This window comes from Otolemur garnettii, unplaced genomic scaffold, assembly GCF_000181295.1.
Source record: "Otolemur garnettii isolate 467f Iridium unplaced genomic scaffold, OtoGar3 scaffold00183, whole genome shotgun sequence".
NCBI classification, from domain to species: Eukaryota; Metazoa; Chordata; class Mammalia; order Primates; family Galagidae; genus Otolemur; species Otolemur garnettii.
Window position 1 is genome coordinate 58,747 of NW_003852578.1, and position 8,642 is coordinate 67,388.

General features: G+C 34.9%; 1 non-coding gene across 1 annotated transcript; it reads left to right on the forward strand.

Annotated features, from left to right (window-relative positions):
* The first annotated feature begins 6,406 nt into the window (after positions 1-6,406).
* Positions 6,407-6,513, forward strand: LOC111721781. The gene has a single exon (XR_002770797.1). It is a non-coding gene; the product is annotated as a U6 spliceosomal RNA (small nuclear RNA).
* The last annotated feature ends 2,129 nt before the right edge of the window (positions 6,514-8,642 follow it).

Consider the following 8,642-nt stretch of genomic DNA (forward strand, 5'->3'; position numbering starts at 1 on the left):
AACCATCCACTTTAGGTGTATGTGGCTGGCGCCTTAGCCACTTGAGCCACAGGTGCCGAGCCCACCTTTTCTTTCTTATGCTTCAGTTCATAAGATAGCTCTTTAGGCATCCTGGTTGGAAAGCCAACATTTACTGATGATGTTTTAATTTTTCAGGATACAAGTTCAAATTTCATAATGGATCAATAAAACTACAAAATGCTCTATTCAAATTGTGCTTTTAAAAATTACTGTCCAGAGCACTCAGAAACAATGACTCTTAATAAACTCATTAAATATTAGCATTTTTTTTAATACTTGCTTGTTAGCCCTGTTTGGGCAGGAGCCATGTTATTTTTGTTTACTAGTAATTGTCTAATCCAATACCTAGTGTATAGTCTGAAGGTAAACCTTTCTGCAATGAAATTTCTAGGTAATAAAAGATTATTCAATAACAAGAAATGATCTATGTCTCCAATCAAAACTCTTATAAGTGACATGGGTTGTAGGTAGAGAAACCCCAGCCAAAAAATTAATCATACTAAAAATTTATTATCAGATTGTACAAATTACATTTAAATTTCCTACTGAGGGCAGAGATCTATTATAGATACTTTTTTAATGTCAAAAAAATTAAAAAATCATTTAGGTACTAGAAGATAGATCTGATGTCCAGTCTGGGAAGATGATTGGGAGAAGTAATCTGCTTTCATAAAGTGAAAATGAAGTGGGGGGGGGTCTGGAAATTGTCTCACAGAGAGAGGTTAGACAGTGACCGATAAGGAAAACTAAGAACATCTCTTTGGAAAAAAACAACTTAGGAGAACTTAAGGAGGGATGTCCTATTAAAAGTTCCCATGGCAAGTGATAACTAATCAAAAGAATGAGGGTACTAAGTTCCACTTTAAATAGTAGTAAACTCTGTCTTATATGTCAGTCTTATATTAATTGTGTTCTAGATAAAAGGGATCTTTCTAGCATCCAAGACACACTTCCCTATTACATTGTAATTTTTTATACCTATATAAATTAAATTGAACATTTGTCTGTCCTCTTCACTGAGTTATAAGATGTGGATTTTATTTAAATCAGAAAAAAATAATGTGGAAATAGAAATTAAATATTTATTAAATTTATATTTCTAAGATACCAAGAAAAAATACTAATTATACTTAAAGCTGCCTTGTACAATTTGATCATATTAAATTTAATTAATTCTCTGTCAATGTATTGATAAAGACCGACCAATATGATCAGTTTAGTTTTCAGAAATCTTTTGACTATTGTAAAATAAGTCATATAAGTTACAAAATTTCTCTTTTTTAGGTGTTTTTTATTTGTTATGGCTTTTTTTTTTTTTTTTTGAGAAAGAGGCTCACTTTTTTGCACTCAGTATGATGCCATGGTGTTATAGCTCACAGCAACCTCAAAATCTTGAGCTCAAGTAATCCTTCTGCCTCAGGCTGCCAAGTAGATGGTACTACAGTTGCCCACCCAAACATCTGGCTATGTTTTAGAGCTGTGGGTCTTGCTTCTGCTCAGGCTGGTCTTGAACTAATGAGCTCAAGCAATCCACTCATCTCAGCCTTCCAAAGTGCTAGGATTACAGGAGTGAGCCATCTGGGCTTACTATTAGTTGTTTATAAACTCTATGTAACGGAGTTTTGGAAATTTTTGATTAAATATTGTGAATTCCATAAATCCATTTATTGATTATTCAGGTATAATAATGCTTATTATTATAATAATTTAACAGAAATCTGCAACAAATTTAGTTTTTCTTTTAAACACTACTGTTTAAATTGAAGTTAATAGAAATGAAATCTATTTTTTAGAGAACACTTATGTGAGTCTTACCTAAATAAATAATTTGTAAATTATGATATAGAAAATGATTTATAGTATTAAGTAGATAAAACTAAATCAAGGAATTCTCCAAGGTGTTTTAAAACCAATTATGACATTAGCCATCTCTCTCATTACTTTTACATAATGCTAGCTGTTTAAATATGCACTCATAGAAACACAGTACAAAGTATAATATAATAGGAAAAACTGAAGAAAAACTGAAATCTTAAGACTGAAGAAACTCATTAAAACCGATAGGAGAGAGAACAAAATGAACTAGAGAAAAAGAGAGTCAGGGCTATATATAGCTTTATACTTGGCCACTTTCCTGCCTCTGCATCATGGATAATGATTAATTCTGATTGAAGAACAAAGACTACTGGTTTGATGTGCTTAACTAGCTGAATTCCTGGGAGGAAAATGAACTGACATCTAAAAAGAGACTGAAGATTTTAAAGTTGAATAATTTGATGTATAAGTAAATTTTAATAGTGACACAACCATTAAAGAGTGCATTTGTCTTTTTTGTTTTCATATTATGTTAGGAAAACAAACTATCTTATGGTCATTAGGGCTTTGTAACTATAGAGTTTACTAGTGTCTCAAATTAATCTTATCACAATTATCCTAAATCCATTTATTGACCTGGAATCTAATAGACATGTTTCCTGGTCATTCTGAAAGGCTAACACATTGTTAAAAGTCTGAACATACACTTTGTTTTCCTTTGCATTTTGAAGATGCTGAAATTATGATGTGATTAATAATTCATGTCAAAAGAAGCTCTGCAGCTAGGCAGGGGAGAACATGGTGATGTCTGATTGTCATCATCATGTGCACATGACCAAGCTTAGCAGTTCTTAAATGGTCTAACTCAACTAATTATCAACTTTGTTGAATTATTTTTATTTGAATCACCACCGGCAGTCTGATTTAAGTCAGAATTCCTCTTTTAATTTGTCTTCAAATGTGTTGTATTTCTTTGTGATTTGGTCTCAAGGTCTCTCTCAGTAGAGTGGCTATAGACTCCTGCCCTGCCCTGACTGGAATGCAGGTCAATGTACCTTTTATGGGATACTTTTATATACTGGTGAGGGACTAATGCCTAAGTGTTTAACCTGTCACCAGGAGTCTCTCTCCCAGGTAACTTGTTTATACTGGCAGATGCCCCTGTGGCTTTTGTCTGACCTGTGAACAGTTTAATCCTGCCCAGACAGTCATTCTGTAGGACAATCTTGATCAGTAAATCTAGGAGAGGCAGTCAGGTGAGACATGGGGAAGCAGCATAACAAAAACACAAGACACAGCAGAAAAAGTTTATTATTCACAGATCTGCAAGAGAAGAGAGGGGTGTTAACCAGGAATGTCAGAAAGATCACAGGGGCAATATGCTCAGTGAGTGAGTGGGGAACCAGGGAGAAATTGTCCTATGGGCCCAGGACTTCACTGGGGTCTGGGGAATTATTCAAGCAGGTTCCCTGCAGGGAATTCTAACTAGTGGGTTTAGAGTGAGTAGATGTGAGTCCCACGCAGTCACACTTTGAGCGTGGTCACTGTGACTTACTGGTGAAGACCATGTAGGGGTGGGGCCAGTGGACTGAGTCAAGTAGTTTGTGATTATATGTCCTGGGAAGGGGTGGTTACAAGAGCACAGTTGTATAACACAGGTATGAGGATTGACACATTAAGAAACGGGGAGGAGGCAGGAATCTGAAAACTATGTCAAGGATGACTAAGTTCTGCTTGTGGTATTAGAAAGTTTAACTTCTATTCAGAATGGATGTTGAATCAACATCGGATGATAGAAATTTACTGCAAGATGTAATTTAGTGAAATCTAATGTTGGACACACTATTTCTTGACACACTCTAGACTATGGAAATTAAAGAGGTTGGAAGGAATAACCACAGCATTTGGATTATAACAAGATTTCCAAGACCAAAGGACACTGTTTAGACTGAATCATTTTTAATAAAAGTCCATCCATCATAGCTTGTGAAGCCATTTAATTACTAACCGACATAATTCAATGAAGAGAACAGAAACAGAATAACAAATATGTTAGTCCAGGTGCAGTGGTCCATGCCCATAATCCCAGCACTCTAAGAGACAGAGGCAAGATCACATGAGGTCAGGAGTCTGAGACCAGCCTAAGCAAGAGTGAGATTCCATCTGTATTAAAAATAGGGCGGCACCTATGGCTCAGTGGGGTGCCAGCCCCATATACCGAGGGTGGTGGGTTCAAGCTGGCCTCGGTCACACTCCAACAAAAAAATAGCTGGGCATTGTGGCGGGCACCTTTAGTCCCAGCTACTTGAGAGGCTGAGGCAAGAGAATCGCCTAAGCCCAGGGGTTGGAGGTTGCTGTGAGCTGTGTGACGCCACAGCACTCTAGTGAGGGTGATAAAGCAAGACTCTGTCTCCTAAAAAAAAAGGAAGAAAGAAAGAAATAACTAGTCAGGTATTCTGGGGTGGTGCACTAGTCCCAGAACTCAGGAGACTGAGGCAGGAGGATACCTTGAGCCCAGGCATTTGAGATTTGAGGTTGTGGATATCTGTGATGATGACACCACTGAACTCTAGCTGGGGCAACAGAGAAAAACTCTGTCAGGGGAAAACAAACAAACTATTCTGGAACAAACGAACAACATATTATACAAGTATTTAATCTACACTTACTTGGCTAACAAGTGATGAAAATCATGATTAAGCTGGAATCGTTAGATAGCCTACGAAATTGAGATTAGGAAAATCAGGGAAACAACTTGACCAGACATTTGAGCACTCAAGATCTTCCATTTCTTTGTCTCCTTCCTGTTCTCTGTGCACGTGATTATTTCTTCCCTCTTACACTGCTTTCCTTTAACCCCTCAATCTATCTGTAGACAAATATATGGATATGAATATCTTTTATCTCCTGATAAAAAATGAGACAAACAGAGACAGAGAGAAAGAAGGAGAATGTTCTAACTCTCTATTTGAAATGTACAATTCTTAAGGATCTTGCTGGCTCCTATTAATACAAGTGTCCATTCCTAGATCAATCAGTTGTGATAAAAGGAAAAGGACTGTGATTAGCCTGACTGAAGTCAGGAATATCATAAGACTAATTAACTGTGGTGGCAGTAAATATTATCACTCTCGAGTAAAGCTTACTGTAATAGTGGATGATCACGACAAGAACTAGAATGAGTAGTAGCCAGTGTCATAGGTTTAAATGCATCGTCTATTTGCCATATGCCTTAAAATCATATGATCAATCTTAAAAATACTAATAATGATAAAATATTATGATGATGATGATTAATATTGAGTTATAGAAATGAACATACCACTTGAAAAACTTAAGTAATTCTTGAAAGTTTAAAATGATTTTGAGCAGTTTTCAGATTCTGAATATAATAAGGATTAGAAACAGATTTATACTGAGATGCTATAAAAGGTGGCATAGAGTTTTCTGAATGAAAGACTGTTATGTATTGTCTTCCAAAACAAGATGGTATAGAAAACACATATTGAGGTTTAACTCTAGAAATGATGCTCAGGCTACAAACAGATTTGTGAATACAAATCTATGCTTTAAAAAACAAAAAGAATATAGATTCTAAAAGTAGCAGAAATTTAGATTTATGTATAAAAGGGACATGTAATTATGGAAACATAGGGATCATTTGATGGGTCACCATGCTCCCATGAAACTAGAGAAGAATTCCTATGAAACTAGGAAGAATTCTTTTCCTGAATGTGAGAACAGAAAACAGGGGTAGATTTAGAACAGGAACTGATAAAGCCATATGCATCCACATAGAACAGTTAATAGTGATCAAGAGTTGGTCTTAATGAGATGCAATAACTTTTAAAAGGTTATACACATAAAAATGTAAGAAATGAAATTAAAAAATCAATAAAATAAAAATACTATAAAACACATCAATGGCAAATATGCATTATATATGTAGTTTATGACAAGTACTCATTTCATTCTGAATAAAAACAATATTCAATTACTATATGTTAGTAGATACTTTTATGTAATAGAGAAAATTCTAAATTTTATAAAATAACTTTGAAAACAAAAACAACATAAATTCTTATACAAAATTATGCATATAAGAAACTCAACCCAAGACAAATTGATAATTTTTCTACAGTAATAACTAAAATCACTGAAATAATTGACAAATAGTCAACACCTTCAATGATACCGGGCCCAGATTGACTTTTGGATAAATGTGGCAAACCTTCAAGGAGTAGATATTCTAAGAAAAGACAACAGTAAAGATTGAAAATAGGCTCAGCACCTGTGGCTCAAACGGCTGAGGCACCAGCCACATACGCCTGAGCTGGGGGGTTCGAATCCAGCCTGGGCCCGCCAAGCAACAATGGAGGCTACAACCAAAAAATAGCCAGGCATTGTGGCGGGCACCTGTAATCCCAGCTACTTGGGAGGAGGATGCAGGAGACTCACTTGAGCCCAGGAATTGGAGGTTGCTGTGAGCTATGACTCCATGGCACTCTACCCAGGATGACAGCTTGAGGCTCTGTCTCAAAAAAAAAAAAAAAAAGAATAAAAAAAAAATGTGCTCTCTTTGGCAGCACATATACTAAAATTGGAACGATACAGAGAAGATTAGCATGGCCCCTGTGCAAGGATGACATGCAAGTTCCTGAAGCGTTCCATATTTAAAAAAAAATATATGAAAAAAAAAATTGAAAATAAAAGTCAATAATATGGCTGTAATACAAGGAAGATCTCCTAAATAAAAGGGCGTACTGAATAGGGTGTTAAAGAATAATATTTTAATGACTGAGTTAAATTCCAAGTAGCAAATGTTTCCCCACAGAAATCAGTATTATTGCAATTTACTATTAAGAGATTAATATATGAAAGAAAAAATATATATGATCATCTCTTTAAAGTAATCATCATGAATGGAAAATAAAAGTGAAATTCCTTAACTTGACAAAGTCATCTCCAGTAGTCATCACATGTAAACAATGACTACTCTTGCCCCAATAAGTAAGTATTTATTATATGGTACTTACCTACCTGGCTAAGGCAATGAGATAGAAAAAATGAATCATAAATATAAAGATTTAATAGGAAGAATCAAGATCATTAGACTCAGCAACTTAGTGTAGTAGTTAAAATTAATCACATAACTCTAGAGCCAGACTGCTTAATTTTAAACCTCTTTTCTGCCACTTCCTACCAGATGATCTTGAGCTAGATACATAACATCCTTTTACATCTGAATTATAATCTATAAAACAGAGATAATGGTCATAATACCTGCCTTGTAAGGTTGTTATTATAATTGAATGAGTTACTTTACAGAAAGAGCCTAAAACAACATTTATTGGTAGTTCTGTGTGTTGGATCTTATTTTTGATATTTGCAAGCAATATGAACCACTACCAACTGACAAATTTATCAAATCAGAAATTTTGAAATACAGCCAGATGGAAGATTAAAAAAAATTCCATCAACTTTACTAATTGAAAAAGAGAATAAAAGCGTTTTCTTGTTGCAAAAGTGGGGGCCTGGTCCGCTTTCTATGGTGAACATATATTGCTCTGTAAAGGTAGGTCTTGCTCTTGCTCTGTAAAACTACATTTCTCTTCCTCAAAAGAGGAAAAATAGAATAAATATTGCATTAACATATCTCAAAGTACATTTCCTCACCATTGACCTATTCTCATTGTGGACTAGTCTTCCCCATAAAAACAAATGGCAGTGGCAATTGTGTAGTTGCCGAGGTCAACAAACTGGAAGCTATCTTTCACTTCTCCCTTCTACATTCCGCTACATTCCATTAATAATTACATAATCAAACCACCTCTCATCGTTATCATTGCTATCGCTCAGAAGGTGTAATGAATCAGGGTATTATTTCTATAGCCTTTTTATGAGTTTCTATTGTTTGACTCTTTTTTGCTCGTACTTATTTTAATCTCAACAAAGTAGACAGCTGTTCTTTGAAAAGAGAAATTATCTCAAACAACTTTTAACTTCTCATCTCACCCAAAACTATATGCCAAATCTTAAAAGTCTCAACAAGTTCTTATACAATTTGGATAACAGTTTCTGGTCTGATATCTCTTACGTCTTTCTCCTTCCTGTAATCCATTTTAGGCTTGCTAGAATCTTGCAAATCTTCCAGTAAGGTAAACATTTTTCTCCTTCAGAGGCTTTACATGTGCTGTTTCTTCTTACTAGAATATTGTTTTGCTGATACCTGCATAGTTTGCTTTATCACTTCAGGTCCTTGACTAAATATGATTAAAGACATCCCTTATAGCGCTACAAATAAACTGAACACGAAACCCCAACCTGCACATTTGCTATGTACCCTACCCAGCTGCATTTTTTTTCTGTAGTGCTCAAAACCATACCAAGATGTTAAATATATGGTTGATTATTTCTTTATTGCCTGTTTCTTCCCACCAGAAGAAGCTGTTGAGTGGAGGAGGTCCTTTTGGTTTTGGTTTTAAGAGCTGTGTCTCTAATACATAGAAGAGCACTTAATATATATCAGACACTCAATAAATGTCTATTTAAAAAGTGAATGAATAAATAAGTGAATGTAAAATGCAACAGCTTAGAAATAAAACAAAGCATTCTTAAGAATAAAATTGTAGAATTTACTACAAGACTTTACAAAAAGCTACAAGTTTGGAGAGGCATATCATATTTATTACACTGTAAATACTTCAAATCTCCCTAAATTAATGTATAAATTCAGTGAAAGCCCAATCAAAATTTCAAAGTAATTGTTCATGGAAACCAACATACTGATTATAAAATTCTTATAA